The sequence below is a fragment of the Pleurodeles waltl genome, chromosome 5 (assembly GCF_031143425.1).
Source record: "Pleurodeles waltl isolate 20211129_DDA chromosome 5, aPleWal1.hap1.20221129, whole genome shotgun sequence".
In the NCBI taxonomy this organism is placed as follows: Eukaryota; Metazoa; Chordata; class Amphibia; order Caudata; family Salamandridae; genus Pleurodeles; species Pleurodeles waltl.
Window position 1 is genome coordinate 1323893069 of NC_090444.1, and position 16893 is coordinate 1323909961.

General features: G+C 48.7%; 1 protein-coding gene across 9 annotated transcripts in view; it reads left to right on the forward strand.

The window, feature by feature from the left end:
* Positions 1 to 16893, forward strand: part of SYNCRIP (synaptotagmin binding cytoplasmic RNA interacting protein) — a 392640-nt gene that overhangs the window by 207260 nt on the left and 168487 nt on the right. The window lies entirely within an intron of this gene.

The window sequence follows — 16893 nt, forward strand, 5'->3', positions numbered from 1 at the left end:
TCCTCCCTGAGGTGTTGGTTCTCCACCAGCCGAGTCGGGGTCGCCGGGTGCAGTGTTGCAAGTCTCACGCTTCTTGCGGGGAGTTGCAGGGTTCTTTAAAGCTGCTTCTGGAAACAAAGTTGCAGTCTTTTTGGAGCAGGTCCGCTGTCCTCGGGAGTTTCTTGTCGTCGTCGAAGCAGGGCAGTCCTCAGAGGATTCAGAGGTCGCTGGTCCCTTTGGAAGGCGTCGCTGGAGCAGAGTTCTTTGGAAGGCAGGAGACAGGCCGGTGAGTTTCTGGAGCCAAGGCAGTTGTTGTCTTCTGGTCTTCCTCTGCAGGGGTTTTCAGCTGGGCAGTCCTTCTTGTAGTTGCAGGAATCTAATTTTCTAGGGTTCAGGGTAGCCCTTAAATACTAAATTTAAGGGCGTGTTTAGGACTGGGGGGTTAGTAGCCAATGGCTACTAGCCCTGAGGGTGGGTACACCCTCTTTGCGCCTCCTCACAAGGGGAGGGGGTCACATTCCTATCCCTATTGGGGGAATCCTCCATCTGCAAGATGGAGGATTTCTAAAAGTTAGTCACCTCAGCTCAGGACACCTTAGGGGCTGTCCTGACTGGCCAGTGACTCCTCCTTGTTTTTCTCATTATTTTCTCCGGCCTTGCCGCCAAAAGTGGGGGCCGGGCCGGAGGGGGCGGGCAACTCCACTAGCTGGAGTGTCCTGCGGTGCTGTGACAAAGGGGTGAGCCTTTGAGGCTCACCGCCAGGTGTTACAGCTCCTGCCTGGGGGAGGTGTTAGCATCTCCACCCAGTGCAGGCTTTGTTACTGGCCTCAGAGTGACAAAGGCACTCTCCCCATGGGGCCAGCAACATGTCTCTAGTGTGGCAGGCTGCTGGAACTAGTCAGCCTACACAGATAGTCGGTTAAGTTTCAGGGGGCACCTCTAAGGTGCCCTCTGGGGTGTATTTTGCAATAAAATGTACACTGGCATCAGTGTGCATTTATTGTGCTGAGAAGTTTGATACCAAACTTCCCAGTTTTCAGTGTAGCCATTATGGCGCTGTGGAGTTCGTGTTTGACAAACTCCCAGACCATATACTCTTATGGCTACCCTGCACTTACAATGTCCAAGGTTTTGTTTAGACACTGTAGGGGTACCATGCTCGTGCACTGGTACCCTCACCTATGGTATAGTGCACCCTGCCTTAGGGCTGTAAGGCCTGCTAGAGGGGTGACTGACCTATACTTGCATAGGCAGTGAGAGGCTGGCATGGCACCCTGAGGGGAGTGCCATGTCGACTTACTCGTTTTGTTCTCACTAGCACACACAAGCTGGCAAGCAGTGTGTCTGTGCTGAGTGAGAGGTCTCCAGGGTGGCATAAGACATGCTGCAGCCCTTAGAGACCTTCCTTGGCATCAGGGCCCTTGGTACTAGAAGTACCAGTTACAAGGGACTTATCTGGATGCCAGGGTCTGCCAATTGTGGATACAAAAGTACAGGTTAGGGAAAGAACACTGGTGCTGGGGCCTGGTTAGCAGGCCTCAGCACACTTTCAATTGTAAACATAGCATCAGCAAAGGCAAAAAGTCAGGGGGCAACCATGCCAAGCAGGCATTTCCTTACAAAGGGCTACCCTGAACCCTAGAAAATTAGATTCCTGCAACAACAAGAAGAAGGACTGCCCAGCTGAAAACCCCTGCAGAGGAAGACCAGAAGACAACAACTGCCTTGGCTCCAGAAACTCACCGGCCTGTCTCCTGCCTTCCAAAGAACTCTGCTCCAGCGACGCCTTCCAAAGGGACCAGCGACCTCTGAATCCTCTGAGGACTGCCCTGCTTCGACGACGACAAACTCCCGAGGACAGCGGACCTGCTCCAAAAAGACTGCAACTTTGTTTCAAGAAGCAGCTTTAAAGAACCCTGCAACTCCCCGCAAGAAGCGTGAGACTTGCAATACTGCACCCGGCGACCCCGACTCGGCTGGTGGAGAACCAACACCTCAGGGAGGACCCCCGGACTACTCTACGACTGTGAGTACCAAAACCTGTCCCCCCCTGAGCCCCCACAGCGCCACCTGCAGAGGGAATCCCGAGGCTTCCCCTGACCGCGACTCTCTGAAACCTAAGTCCCGACGCCTGGAAAAGACCCTGCACCCGCAGCCCCCAGGACCTGAAGGACCGGACTTTCACTGCAGAAGTGACCCCCAGGAGTCCCTCTCCCTTGCCCAAGTGGAGGTTTCCCCGAGGAAGCCCCCCCTTGCCTGCCTGCAGCGCTGAAGAGATCCCTTGATCTCTCATTGACTTACATTGCGAACCCGACGCTTGTTCTAACACTGCACCCGGCCGCCCCAGCGCCGCTGAGGGTGACATTTCTGTGTGGGCTTGTGTCCCCCCCGGTGCCCTACAAAACCCCCCTGGTCTGCCCTCCGAAGACGCGGGTACTTACCTGCTGGCAGACTGGAACCGGGGCACCCCCTTCTCTCCATTGAAGCCTATGCGTTTTGGGCACCACTTTGAACTCTGCACCTGACCGGCCCTGAGCTGCTGGTGTGGTAACTTTGGGGTTGCTCTGAACCCCCAACGGTGGGCTACCTTGGACCAAGAACTGAACCCTGTAAGTGTCTTACTTACCTGGTAAAACTAACAAAAACTTACCTCCCCCAGGAACTGCGAAAATTGCACTAAGTGTCCACTTTTAAAATAGCTATTTGTGAATAACTTGAAAATTATACATGCAATTGAAATGATTCAAAGTTCCTAATGTACTTACCTGCAATACCTTTCAAACAAGATATTACATGTTAAATTTGAATCTGTGGTTCTTAAAATAAACTAAGAAAAGATATTTTTCTATAACAAAACCTATTGGCTGGATTTGTCTGAGTGTGTGTACCTCATTTATTGTCTATGTGTATGTACAACAAATGCTTAACACTACTCCTTGGATAAGCCTACTGCTCGACCACACTACCACAAAATAGAGCATTAGTATTATCTCTTTTTACCACTATTTTACCTCTAAGGGGAACCCTTGGACTCTGTGCATGCTATTCCTTACTTTGAAATAGCACATACAGAGCCAACTTCCTACATTGGTGGATCAGCGGTGGGGTACAAGACTTTGCATTTGCTGGACTACTCAGCCAATACCTGATCACACGACAAATTCCAAAATTGTCATTAGAAATTGATTTTTGCAATTTGAAAAGTTTTCTAAATTCTTTAAAGTCCTGCTAGGGCCTTGTGTTAGTCCCTGTTAGCATTTCTTTTAGAGTTTAAAAGTTTGTTAAAAGTTTGAATTAGATTCTAGAACCGGTTTTAGATTCTTTAAAAGTATTCCAACTTTTAGAAGCAAAATGTCTAGCACAGATGTGACTGTGGTGGAACTCGACACCACACCTTACCTCCATCTACAGATGAGAGAGCTAAGGTCACTCTGTAAACTAAAGAAAATAGCAATGGGCCCCAAACCTACCAAAGTACAGCTCCAGGAGCTTTTGGCAGAGTTTGAAAAGGCCAACCCCTCTGAGGATGGCAACTCAGAGGATGAAGATAGTGACTTGGAGGGAAATTCCCCCCCTCCAGTCCTACTTAGGGAGAGCAGGGCTTCTCAAGCCCTGACTCCACAAATAATAGTCAGAGATGCTGGTTCCCTCACAGGAGGGACCAACAACTCTGAAATCACTGAGGATAACTCCAGTGAAGAGGACATCCAGTTAGCCAGGATGGCCAAAAGATTGGCTTTGGAAAGACAGATCCTAGCCATAGAGAGGGAAAGACAAGAGATGGGCCTAGGACCCATCAATGGTGGCAGCAACATAAATAGGGTCAGAGATTCTCCTGACATGTTGAAATTCCCTAAAGGGATTGTAACTAAATATGAAGATGGTGATGACATCACCAAATGGTTCACAGCTTTTGAGAGGGCTTGTGTAACCAGAAAAGTGAACAGATCTCGCTGGGGTGCTCTCCTTTGGGAAATGTTCACAGGAAAGTGTAGGGATAGACTCCTCACACTCTCTGGAAAAGATGCAGAATCTTATGACCTCATGAAGGGTACCCTGATTGAGGGCTTTGGATTCTCCACTGAGGAGTATAGGATTAGATTCAGGGGGGCTCAAAAATCCTCGAGCCAGACCTGGGTTGACTTTGTAGACTACTCAGTAAAAACACTAGATGGTTGGATTCAAGGCAGTGGTGTAAGTAATTATGATGGGCTGTACAATTTATTTGTGAAAGAACACCTGTTAAGTAAGTGTTTCAATGATAAACTGCATCAGCATCTGGTAGACCTAGGACCAATTTCTCCCCAAGAATTGGGAAAGAAGGCGGACCATTCGGTCAAGACTAGGGTGTCCAAAACTTCCACAGGGGGTGACCAAAAGAAAGGGGTCACAAAACCTCCCCAGGGGAAAGGTGGTGAGACAGCCAAAAATAAAAATAGTAAAGAGTCTTCTACAGGCCCCCAAAAACCTGCACAGGAGGGTGGGCCCAGAGCCTCTTCACAAAACAATCCTGGGTACAAGGGTAAAAACTTTGATCCCAAAAAGGCCTGGTGTCGAAACTGTAGTCAGTCTGGACACCAAACTGGAGACAAGGCCTGTCCCAAGAAAAGTTCCACTCCAAACTCCAATCCAGGTAACACTGGAATGGCTAGTCTCCAAGTGGGATCAACAGTGTGCCCAGAACAAATCAGGGTCCACACTGAAGCTACTCTAGTCTCTGAGGGTGGGGTGGATTTAGCCACACTAGCTGCCTGGCCGCCTAACATGCAAAAATACAGGCAGCAGCTCTTTATTAATGGGACAAGTGTAGAGGGCCTGAGGGATACAGGTGCCAGTGTCACCATGGTGACAGAGAAACTGGTTTCCCCTGGCCAATACTTGACTGGAAAAACTTATACAGTCACCAACGCTGACAATCAGACTAAAGTACATCCCATGGCAATGGTAACTTTAGAATGGGGAGGGGTCAATGGCCTGAAACAGGTGGTGGTCTCCTCAAACATCCCAGTAGACTGTCTGCTTGGAAATGACCTGGAGTCCTCAGCATGGGCTGAGGTAGAACTAAAAACCCATGCAGCCATGCTGGGTATCCCTGAACTGGTGTGTGTAAAAACAAGAGCACAATGCAAGGCACAGGGTGAAAAAGTAGAGCTGGAGTCTGGAAAAAGGGCCCAGCCTACCAAGAGAAAAGGAAAGTCAGTTGGGAAACCAACTGCAACACAGTCAGAAAAAGAGAACCTCTCTTCTCAGGAAGAAGTTCTGCCCTCTGAGGGAACTGAGCCTTTGGAGCTTGAACCTTATCAGGTTGAGCTCTTAGGCCCAGGGGGACCCTCAAGGGAGGAGCTGTGTAAGGGACAAGAAACCTGTCCCTCTCTTGAAGGCCTTAGGCAGCAAGCTGCTGAAGAGTCCAAGGGCAAGAAAAATGGAACACATAGGGTCTATTGGGAAGATGGACTCCTGTACACTGAGGCCAGAGACCCCAAACCTGGTGCCACTAGGAGAGTGGTAGTGCCTCAGTCGTTCAGAGAGTTTATTCTGACCTTAGCCCATGATATTCCCCTTGCTGGGCATTTGGGACAAACCAAGACGTGGGAGAGGTTAGTCAACCACTTCTACTGGCCCAATATGTCCCAGAAGGTTAAGGAGTTTTGCCTCTCCTGCCCCACCTGTCAATCCAGTGGTAAGACAGGTGGGCACCCAAAGGCCCCCCTCATTCCACTTCCAGTGGTGGGGGTCCCCTTTGAAAGAGTGGGTGTGGACATAGTTGGTCCACTGGAACCTCCCACAGCCTCAGGAAATATGTACATCCTAGTAGTAGTGGATCATGCTACTAGGTATCCTGAAGCTATTCCCCTTAGGTCGACTACTGCCCCTGCAGTAGCCAAGGCCCTCATTGGTATCTTTATCAGAGTGGGTTTCCCTAAGGAGGTGGTGTCTGACAGAGGTACCAACTTCATGTCAGCATACCTAAAACACATGTGGAATGAGTGTGGAGTGACTTACAAATTCACTACACCATACCATCCACAAACTAATGGCTTAGTTGAGAGATTCAACAAGACATTAAAAGGCATGATCATGGGGCTCCCAGAAAAACTCAAAAGGAGATGGGATGTCCTCTTGCCATGTCTGCTTTTTGCTTACAGAGAGGTGCCACAGAAGGGAGTAGGATTCTCACCCTTTGAACTTCTGTTTGGTCATCCTGTAAGGGGACCACTTGCTCTTGTTAAAGAAGGCTGGGAGAGACCTCTCCATGAGCCTAAACAAGACATAGTGGACTATGTACTTGGCCTTCGCTCTAGAATGGCAGAGTACATGGAAAAGGCAACCAAAAACCTTGAGGTCAGCCAACAGCTCCAGAAGTTTTGGTATGACCAAAAGGCTGCAATGGTTGAGTTCCAACCAGGGCAGAAAGTCTGGGTTCTGGAGCCTGTGGCTCCCAGGACAAATGGAGTGGCCCTTACCCAGTGCTAGAAAGGAAGAGTCAGGTCACCTACCTGGTGGACCTGGGCACAAGCAGGAGCCCCAAGAGGGTGATCCATGTGAACCGCCTTAAGCTCTTCCATGACAGGGCTGATGTAAATCTGTTGATGGTAACAGATGAGGATCAGGAGGCAGAGAGTGAACCTCTCCCTGATCTTCTGTCATCAGACCCAAAAGATGGCACAGTAGATGGAGTGATCTACTCAGACACCCTCTCTGACCAACAGCAAGCTGATTGTAGAAGAGTCCTACAACAGTTTCCTGAACTCTTCTCCCTAACCCCTGGTCAGACCCACCTGTGTACCCATGATGTGGACACAGGAGACAGCATGCCTGTCAAAAACAAAATTTTTAGACAGTCTGACCATGTTAAGGAAAGCATCAAGGTGGAAGTCCACAAGATGCTGGAATTGGGAGTAATTGAGCGCTCTGACAGCCCCTGGGCTAGCCCAGTGGTCTTAGTCCCCAAACCTCACACCAAAGATGGAAAGAAAGAGATGAGGTTTTGTGTGGACTACAGAGGGCTCAACTTTGTCACCAAGACAGATGCTCATCCAATTCCTAGAGCTGATGAGCTCATAGACAAATTAGGTGCTGCCAAATTCTTAAGTACCTTTGACTTGACAGCAGGGTACTGGCAAATAAAAATGGCACCTGGAGCAAAAGAGAAAACAGCATTCTCCACACCTGATGGGCATTATCAGTTTACTGTTATGCCCTTTGGTTTATAGAATGCCCCTGCCACCTTCCAAAGGTTGGTGAATCAAGTCCTTGCTGGTTTGGAGTCCTTTAGCACAGCTTATCTTGATGATATTGCTGTCTTTAGCTCCACCTGGCAGGATCACCTGGTCCACCTGAAGAAGGTTTTGAAGGCTCTGCAATCTGCAGGCCTCTCTATCAAGGCATCCAAATGCCAGATAGGGCAGGGAACTGTGGTTTACTTGGGCCACCTTGTAGGTGGAGGCCAAGTTCAGCCACTCCAACCCAAGATCCAGACTATTCTGGACTGTGTAGCTCCAAAAACCCAGACTCAAGTCAGGGCATTCCTTGGCTTGACTGGGTATTACAGGAGGTTTGTGAAGGGATATGGATCCATTGTGACAGCCCTCACTGAACTCACCTCCAAGAAAATGCCCAAGAAAGTGAACTGGACTGTGGAATGCCAACAGGCCTTTGACACCCTGAAACAAGCAATGTGCTCAGCACCAGTTCTAAAAGCTCCAGATTATTCTAAGCAGTTCATTGTGCAGACAGATGCCTCTGAACATGGGATAGGGGCAGTTTTGTCCCAAACAAATGATGATGGCCTTGACCAGCCTGTTGCTTTCATTAGCAGGAGGTTACTCCCCAGGGAGCAGCGTTGGAGTGCCATTGAGAGGGAGGCCTTTGCTGTGGTTTGGTCCCTGAAGAAGCTGAGACCATACCTCTTTGGGACTCACTTCCTAGTTCAAACTGACCACAGACCTCTCAAATGGCTGATGCAAATGAAAGGTGAAAATCCTAAACTGTTGAGGTGGTCCATCTCCCTACAGGGAATGGACTTTATAGTGGAACACAGACCTGGGACTGCCCATGCCAATGCAGATGGCCTTTCCAGGTTCTTCCACTTAGAAAATGAAGACTCTCTTGGGAAAGGTTAGTCTCATCCTCTTTCGTTTGGGGGGGGTTGTGTAAGGAAATGCCTCCTTGGCATGGTTGCCCCCTGACTTTTTGCCTTTGCTGATGCTATGTTTACAATTGAAAGTGTGCTGAGGCCTGCTAACCAGGCCCCAGCACCAGTGTTCTTTCCCTAACCTGTACTTTTGTATCCACAATTGGCAGACCCTGGCATCCAGATAAGTCCCTTTTAACTGGTACTTCTAGTACCAAGGGCCCTGATGCCAAGGAAGGTCTCTAATGGCTGCAGCATGTCTTATGCCACCCTGGAGACCTCTCACTCAGCACAGACACACTGCTTGCCAGCTTGTGTGTGCTAGTGAGAACAAAACGAGTAAGTCGACATGGCACTCCCCTCAGGGTGCCATGCCAGCCTCTCACTGCCTATGCAAGTATAGGTCAGTCACCCCTCTAGCAGGCCTTACAGCCCTAAGGCAGGGTGCACTATACCATAGGTGAGGGTACCAGTGCATGAGCATGGTACCCCTACAGTGTCTAAACAAAACCTTAGACATTGTAAGTGCAGGGTAGCCATAAGAGTATATGGTCTGGGAGTTTGTCAAACACGAACTCCACAGCACCATAATGGCTACACTGAAAACTGGGAAGTTTGGTATCAAACTTCTCAGCACAATAAATGCACACTGATGCCAGTGTACATTTTATTGCAAAATACACCCCAGAGGGCACCTTAGAGGTGCCCCCTGAAACTTAACCGACTGTCTGTGTAGGCTGACTAGTTCCAGCAGCCTGCCACACTAGAGACATGTTGCTGGCCCCATGGGGAGAGTGCCTTTGTCACTCTGAGGCCAGTAACAAAGCCTGCACTGGGTGGAGATGCTAACACCTCCCCCAGGCAGGAGCTGTAACGCCTGGCGGTGAGCCTCAAAGGCTCACCCCTTTGTCACAGCCCAGCAGGGCACTCCAGCTTAGTGGAGTTGCCCGCCCCCTCCGGCCACGGCCCCCACTTTTGGCAGCAAGGCTGGAGGGAACAAAGAAAGCAACAAGGAGGAGTCACTGGCCAGTCAGGACAGCCCCTAAGGTGTCCTGAGCTGAGGTGACTCTAACTTTTAGAAATCCTCCATCTTGCAGATGGAGGATTCCCCCAATAGGGTTAGGATTGTGACCCCCTCCCCTTGGGAGGAGGCACAAAGAGGGTGTACCCACCCTCAGGGCTAGTAGCCATTGGCTACTAACCCCCCAGACCTAAACACGCCCTTAAATTTAGTATTTAAGGGCTACCCTGAACCCTAGAAAATTAGATTCCTGCAACAAGGACTGCCTAGCTGAAAACCCCTGCAGAGGAAGACCAGAAGACAACAACTGCCTTGGCTCCAGAAACTCACCGGCCTGTCTCCTGCCTTCCAAAGAACTCTGCTCCAGCGACGCCTTCCAAAGGGACCAGCGACCTCTGAATCCTCTGAGGACTGCCCTGCTTCGACGACGACAAGAAACTCCCGAGGACAGCGGACCTGCTCCAAAAAGACTGCAACTTTGTTTCAAGAAGCAGCTTTAAAGAACCCTGCAACTCCCCGCAAGAAGCGTGAGACTTGCAACACTGCACCCGGCGACCCCGACTCGGCTGGTGGAGAACCAACACCTCAGGGAGGACCCCCGGACTACTCTACGACTGTGAGTACCAAAACCTGTCCCCCCTGAGCCCCCACAGCGCCGCCTGCAGAGGGAATCCCGAGGCTTCCCCTGACCGCGACTCTCTGAAACCTAAGTCCCGACGCCTGGAAAAGACCCTGCACCCGCAGCCCCCAGGACCTGAAGGACCGGACTTTCACTGCAGAAGTGACCCCCAGGAGTCCCTCTCCCTTGCCCAAGTGGAGGTTTCCCCGAGGAAGCCCCCCCTTGCCTGCCTGCAGCGCTGAAGAGATCCCTTGATCTCTCATTGACTTACATTGCGAACCCGACGCTTGTTCTAACACTGCACCCGGCCGCCCCCGTGCCGCTGAGGGTGAAATTTCTGTGTGGGCTTGTGTCCCCCCCGGTGCCCTACAAAACCCCCCTGGTCTGCCCTCCGAAGACGCGGGTACTTACCTGCTGGCAGACTGGAACCGGGGCACCCCCTTCTCTCCATTGAAGCCTATGCGTTTTGGGCACCACTTTGAACTCTGCACCTGACCGGCCCTGAGCTGCTGGTGTGGTAACTTTGGGGTTGCTCTGAACCCCCAACGGTGGGCTACCTTGGACCAAGAACTGAACCCTGTAAGTGTCTTACTTACCTGTTAAAACTAACAAAAACTTACCTCCCCCAGGAACTGCGAAAATTGCACTGTGTCCACTTTTAAAATAGCTATTTGTGAATAACTTGAAAAGTATACATGCAATTGAAATGATTCAAAGTTCCTAATGTACTTACCTGCAATACCTTTCAAACAAGATATTACATGTTAAATTTGAACCTGTGGTTCTTAAAATAAACTAAGAAAATATATTTTTCTATACAAAACCTATTGGCTGGATTTGTCTCTGAGTGTGTGTACCTCATTTATTGTCTATGTGTATGTACAACAAATGCTTAACACTACTCCTTGGATAAGCCTACTGCTCGACCACACTACCACAAAATAGAGCATTAGTATTATCTCTTTTTACCACTATTTTACCTCTAAGGGGAACCCTTGGACTCTGTGCATGCTATTCCTTACTTTGAAATAGCACATACAGAGCCAACTTCCTACACCCAGTGTACATCTGTTCGTGGCATCAGTCGCAGTAGATTCGCATGTGCCCACCCGCCTCCCCGGGAGCCTGTAGCAGTTTGGAAGTTACCTTCAACTATTTGTATATGTATCATCTCAACCTTAAATAGGTGCATACTTAGTCACTCCATTGCATGGGCACTATTACTACAATTCAACTCCTACCTCACCCTCTGCGGGGAAAAACAATCGAGGATTGAGTCGACGCCCATGCGCAATGGAGACAAAAGGAGGAGTCACTCGGTCCCGTGACTCGAAAGACTTCTTCGAAGAAAAACAACTTGTAACACTCCTGCCCAACACCAGATGGCGAGTGTAAGGAAATGCCTCCTTGGCATGGTTGCCCCCTGACTTTTTGCCTTTGCTGATGCTATGTTTACAATTGAAAGTGTGCTGAGGCCTGCTAACCAGGCCCCAGCACCAGTGTTCTTTCCCTAACCTGTACTTTTGTATCCACAATTGGCAGACCCTGGCATCCAGATAAGTCCCTTGTAACTGGTACTTCTAGTACCAAGGGCCCTGATGCCAAGGAAGGTCTCTAAGGGCTGCAGCATGTCTTATGCCACCCTGGAGACCTCTCACTCAGCACAGACACACTGCTTGCCAGCTTGTGTGTGCTAGTGAGGACAAAACGAGTAAGTCGACATGGCACTCCCCTCAGGGTGCCATGCCAGCCTCTCACTGCCTATGCAGTATAGGTAAGACACCCCTCTAGCAGGCCTTACAGCCCTAAGGCAGGGTGCACTATACCATAGGTGAGGGTACCAGTGCATGAGCATGGTACCCCTACAGTGTCTAAACAAAACCTTAGACATTGTAAGTGCAGGGTAGCCATAAGAGTATATGGTCTGGGAGTTTGTCAAACACGAACTCCACAGCACCATAATGGCTACACTAAAAACTGGGAAGTTTGGTATCAAACTTCTCAGCACAATAAATGCACACTGATGCCAGTGTACATTTTATTGTAAAATACACCCCAGAGGGCACCTTAGAGGTGCCCCCTGAAACTTAACCGACTATCTGTGTAGGCTGACTAGTTTTAGCAGCCTGCCACAAACCGAGACATGTTGCTGGCCCCATGGGGAGAGTGCCTTTGTCACTCTGAGGCCAGTAACAAAGCCTGCACTGGGTGGAGATGCTAACACCTCCCCCAGGCAGGAATTGTCACACCTGCCGGTGAGCCTCAAAGGCTCACCTTCTTTGTGCCAGCCCAGCAGGACACTCCAGCTAGTGGAGTTGCCCGCCCCCTCCGGCCAGGCCCCACTTTTGGCGGCAAGGCCGGAGAAAATAATGAGAAAAACAAGGAGGAGTCACTGGCCAGTCAGGACAGCCCCTAAGGTGTCCTGAGCTGAAGTGACTCTAACTTTTAGAAATCCTCCATCTTGCAGATGGAGGATTCCCCCAATAGGGTTAGGATTGTGACCCCCTCCCCTTGGGAGGAGGCACAAAGAGGGTGTACCCACCCTCAGGGCTAGTAGCCATTGGCTACTAACCCCCCAGACCTAAACACGCCCTTAAATTTAGTATTTAAGGGCTACCCTGAACCCTAGAAAATTAGATTCCTGCAACTACAAGAAGAAGGACTGCCTAGCTGAAAACCCCTGCAGAGGAAGACCAGAAGACGACAACTGCCTTGGCTCCAGAAACTCACCGGCCTGTCTCCTGCCTTCCAAAGATCCTGCTCCAGCGACGCCTTCCAAAGGGACCAGCGACCTCGACATCCTCTGAGGACTGCCCCTGCTTCGAAAAGACAAGAAACTCCCGAGGACAGCGGACCTGCTCCAAGAAAGGCTGCAACTTTGTTTCCAGCAGCCTTGAAAGAACCCTGCAAGCTCCCCGCAAGAAGCGTGAGACTTGCAACACTGCACCCGGCAACCCCGACTCGGCTGGTGGAGACCCAACACCTCAGGAGGGACCCCAGGACTACTCTGATACTGTGAGTACCAAAACCTGTCCCCCCTGAGCCCCCACAGCGCCGCCTGCAGAGGGAATCCCGAGGCTTCCCCTGACCGCGACTCTTTGAATCCAAAGTCCCGACGCCTGGGAGAGACCCTGCACCCGCAGCCCCCAGGACCTGAAGGACCGGACTTTCACTGGAGAAGTGACCCCCAGGAGTCCCTCTCCCTTGCCCAAGTGGAGGTTTCCCCGAGGAACCCCCCCCTTGCCTGCCTGCAGCGCTGAAGAGATCCCGAGATCTCTCATAGACTAACATTGCGAACCCGACGCTTGTTTCTACACTGCACCCGGCCGCCCCCGCGCTGCTGAGGGTGAAATTTCTGTGTGGGCTTGTGTCCCCCCCGGTGCCCTACAAAACCCCTCTGGTCTGCCCTCCGAAGACGCGGATACTTACCTGCAAGCAGACCGGAACCGGGGCACCCCCTTCTCTCCATTCTAGCCTATGTGTTTTGGGCACCACTTTGAACTCTGCACCTGACCGGCCCTGAGCTGCTGGTGTGGTGACTTTGGGGTTGCTCTGAACCCCCAACGGTGGGCTACCTTGGACCAAGAACTGAACCCTGTAAGTGTCCTACTTACCTGGTAAACCTAACAAAAACTTACCTCCCCTAGGAACTGTGAAAATTGCACTAAGTGTCCACTTTTAAAACAGCTATTTGTCAATAACTTGAAAAGTATACATGCAATTTTTATGATTTAAAGTTCCTAAAGTACTTACCTGCAATACCTTTCGAATGAGATATTACATGTAGAATTTGAACCTGTGGTTCTTAAAATAAACTAAGAAAAGATATTTTTCTATAACAAAACCTATTGGCTGGATTTGTCTCTGAGTGTGTGTACCTCATTTATTGTCTATGTGTATGTACAACAAATGCTTAACACTACTCCTTGGATAAGCCTACTGCTCGACCACACTACCACAAAATAGAGCATTAGTATTATCTCTTTTTACCACTATTTTACCTCTAAGGGGAACCCTTGGACTCTGTGCATGCTATTCCTTACTTTGAAATAGCACATACAGAGCCAACTTCCTACAGCGAGCTATTGCAAAACATGCGAATCTACTGCGACTGATGCCACGAACAGATGTACACTGGGTAAGTGACATTTTCATTAAAGGGACTCCAACCTCACTCCGGAAGCGTGCGTCCCCAACACTCTGCACCCGACGCCCCCCGCTCGTGTCCAGAAGAACCAACACTACAAAGAGGAACCCCAGGCGACTGAAACGATGTGGAAACCCTGAGACCACACTACACCCCCCACAGCGACGCCTGCAGATAGAATCCAGAGGCTCCCTCTGACCGCGACTGCCTGGTAACAAAGTACCAGACGCCTGGAAGAAGCACTGCACCACAGCCTCCAGGCCGGAGAGAAACCAACTACCAGTGCAGGAGTGACCAGCAGGCGGCCCTCATCCTTGCCCAGTCAGTGGCTGGCCCGATAAGCCCCCCCTGTGCCCTGCCTGCATCGCCAGAGTGACCCCCGTGTCTCCATTGATTTCTACCTAAAACCCGACACCTACTTCACACACTGCACCCAGCCGCCCCGTGCCACTGAGGGTGTATTTTGTGTGCCTGTTTGTGAAACAACCCCCCCCCCCCCCGCACCCCCCCCCCCCACAGTGCTCTACAAACCCCCCCCCCTGGTCTGGGTGTTTGGGGTTAACTTGTACCCCCAACGCTGGGCTGCCTATGCCCCCGAGACTGAACTTGTAAGTGCTTTACTTACCTGAAAGATTAACCATTACTTACCTCCTCCAGGAACTGTTGATTTTTGCATTGTCCATTTTTAAAAATAGCTATTTGCCATTTTTGCCAAAACTGTGTAGATTACTGTTTTAATTCAAAGTTCCATATTTACAAGTGCCTTACAATTTAAGTACTTGACTACTGAATCTTGTGGTTCTAAAATAAATTAGAAAAATAATATTTCTATATAAAAACCTATTGGCCTGGAGTTAAGTCTTTGAGTGTGTTCTCATGTATTGCCTGTGTGTACAACAAATGCATAACACTACCCTCTGATAAGCCTACTGCTCAACCACACTACCACAAAATAGAGCATTAGTATTCTCATTTTGCCACTATCAACCTCTAAGGGGAACCCTTGGACTCTGTATATACTATCTCAAAGTGAGAGATAGTGTGCACAGAGCCAACTTCCTACAGTAACCATGCCAAGAAAGAGGGTACTTTCTTACAACCTCTGTTTTATTTTGGTTGTTTCTCTGTGACCTTTCTGAGATTAATTTCCTTCAAAGAAAGGAAATATTTTCCATTTTGAAAATGTAGATTTAGTGTTCGGAGCATCAGATCATGTGTGGGTCAACTTTTTGTTGAGTTTTTGCAGTTATTTTAGTCTCTACTAACTTAGGTACTGATGAACTCCTTAATCTAAGACTAATGGAACTGCTGTTACGATAATGAAATGTATTGTTTCAAGGCTCTCCTTGTCTGGATTGAATAAGGCAGGTCCGTTTCGCTTTCTAGGTTTTCTTTATTTGGAAGTTTAGAACTAGTATCTTCTGTTTGTTCAGTCACCAGTTAGTTTGGCTTTGAGGATTTGAAACTTTAGATGCTCTTGCCAGGTTTTTATTTTTCCGATAAGAGTTGTCCAGTGTATGTATGCTGATAGTGATTGAAATAGCCAGGTCCTTCCTGAAGCTGTCTTCCTCATTATTGATCTGTATCTGGGAGGTTGTTTTGTTAGGAAGTAGTTGCATCTAGGCAATCAGCTCAACAACTTATAAGAGTGAATGGACTGTAGTTATAAATCATCTGACTGATTGCCTTGTACTGTGGTATGTTTTTGTAAATCCCCCATAGCTTTTATACCTGTGATATATATTTTTTAAACAGTGCAGTTTGTTCAGATAATAGTATTCGTTGGTTGTGTTGACAATACCTGGGTCAAAATAGTGCAAATTGCACCCATAGCACTGGACAATTGTACTTTCTCAAAAAACGTTTCAATTCAAGGGATACAGTGTAGACTTGTGTGATGTGTTCATTGACTCTAATCTGTTAAGTGTTTCCCTGGCCATGTCCTGTTCACTAAGTAAGATCTAACCTTCTACATTGACAATGAATACAATCTAAATTGGAGTCTATATCAGGGTCTATCACTGCTTGTTTGAACATCATTACTGTTCATTTCTGCTGTTGTGGTAATTTGGTTAATGTTTAGACTGCATAGAAGTAGTAAGGGTGCGGAACAATTGTTGATGAAGGATTGTAGAGACACAACAATGTAGAGAGACAACAATCTTATGTGGTTTGTTCCCCCTTCATTTCATACCCATTATTGTTAAATATAGGTTGAGTGCACCTATTCATTTTTGGTTGTCAACATCAGCAGTGCTCACCTTTTTATTGGTGGTGTTATCCTCATTTCCAGATTAACTAAAAGTCTGTGTTTTTGGAACAAGGTTAGCATTTTCCTGGATTTCAGAATGATTTGGAATCAACAAAACTGTTTATGAAGGTGATTACAAGTTAAAAAGCAATGCATCACAGAATTGACAGCATAGTAAAGTGTGCAGTTATGAAAAGGATGTTGAGAGGGGTCCTCAACAAACTGCCACTATGATTGAGCCATAGTTGCTTTTGCCCTGGACAGATTAGTCTGATCTTCCAACAAGGTAATATATTTTAGATTGTTTTTATGTTGTATTAAATTATCTTTGTGTGCCAGGTAGGACTAAAGCTGTGGATAAAACATACTGCAGCCTTGCACCTGAATATGTTCCGGTCGATGGCCTAGATTGGGACTGCTTTTGCCAGCTCTACTTGTCCCCCAGATGGTGGCCTGATGCCATAATAAGGCTGCCTTTGTTCCTTGTACCATTCCACTCAGCTTCCAGACTACCCAAAGACATCTGACAGTCTAGGGAGTCAATGTTGCCAGACAGCTCACGTGTGCTGTGCCGGTTGGTGCTGTTGCAAGACCATGCAACACCAGATTTGCCAACCAAGCTAAGAAAAACCAAGGTTGGGCTATAATAATACAGAAGTGCACATGCTGTTGCGTCCGCTGACGCAGTCCTGTAAGCATGAACACAGCATTGATGGTTAACGAGAAGGAGCAAATCTAACAT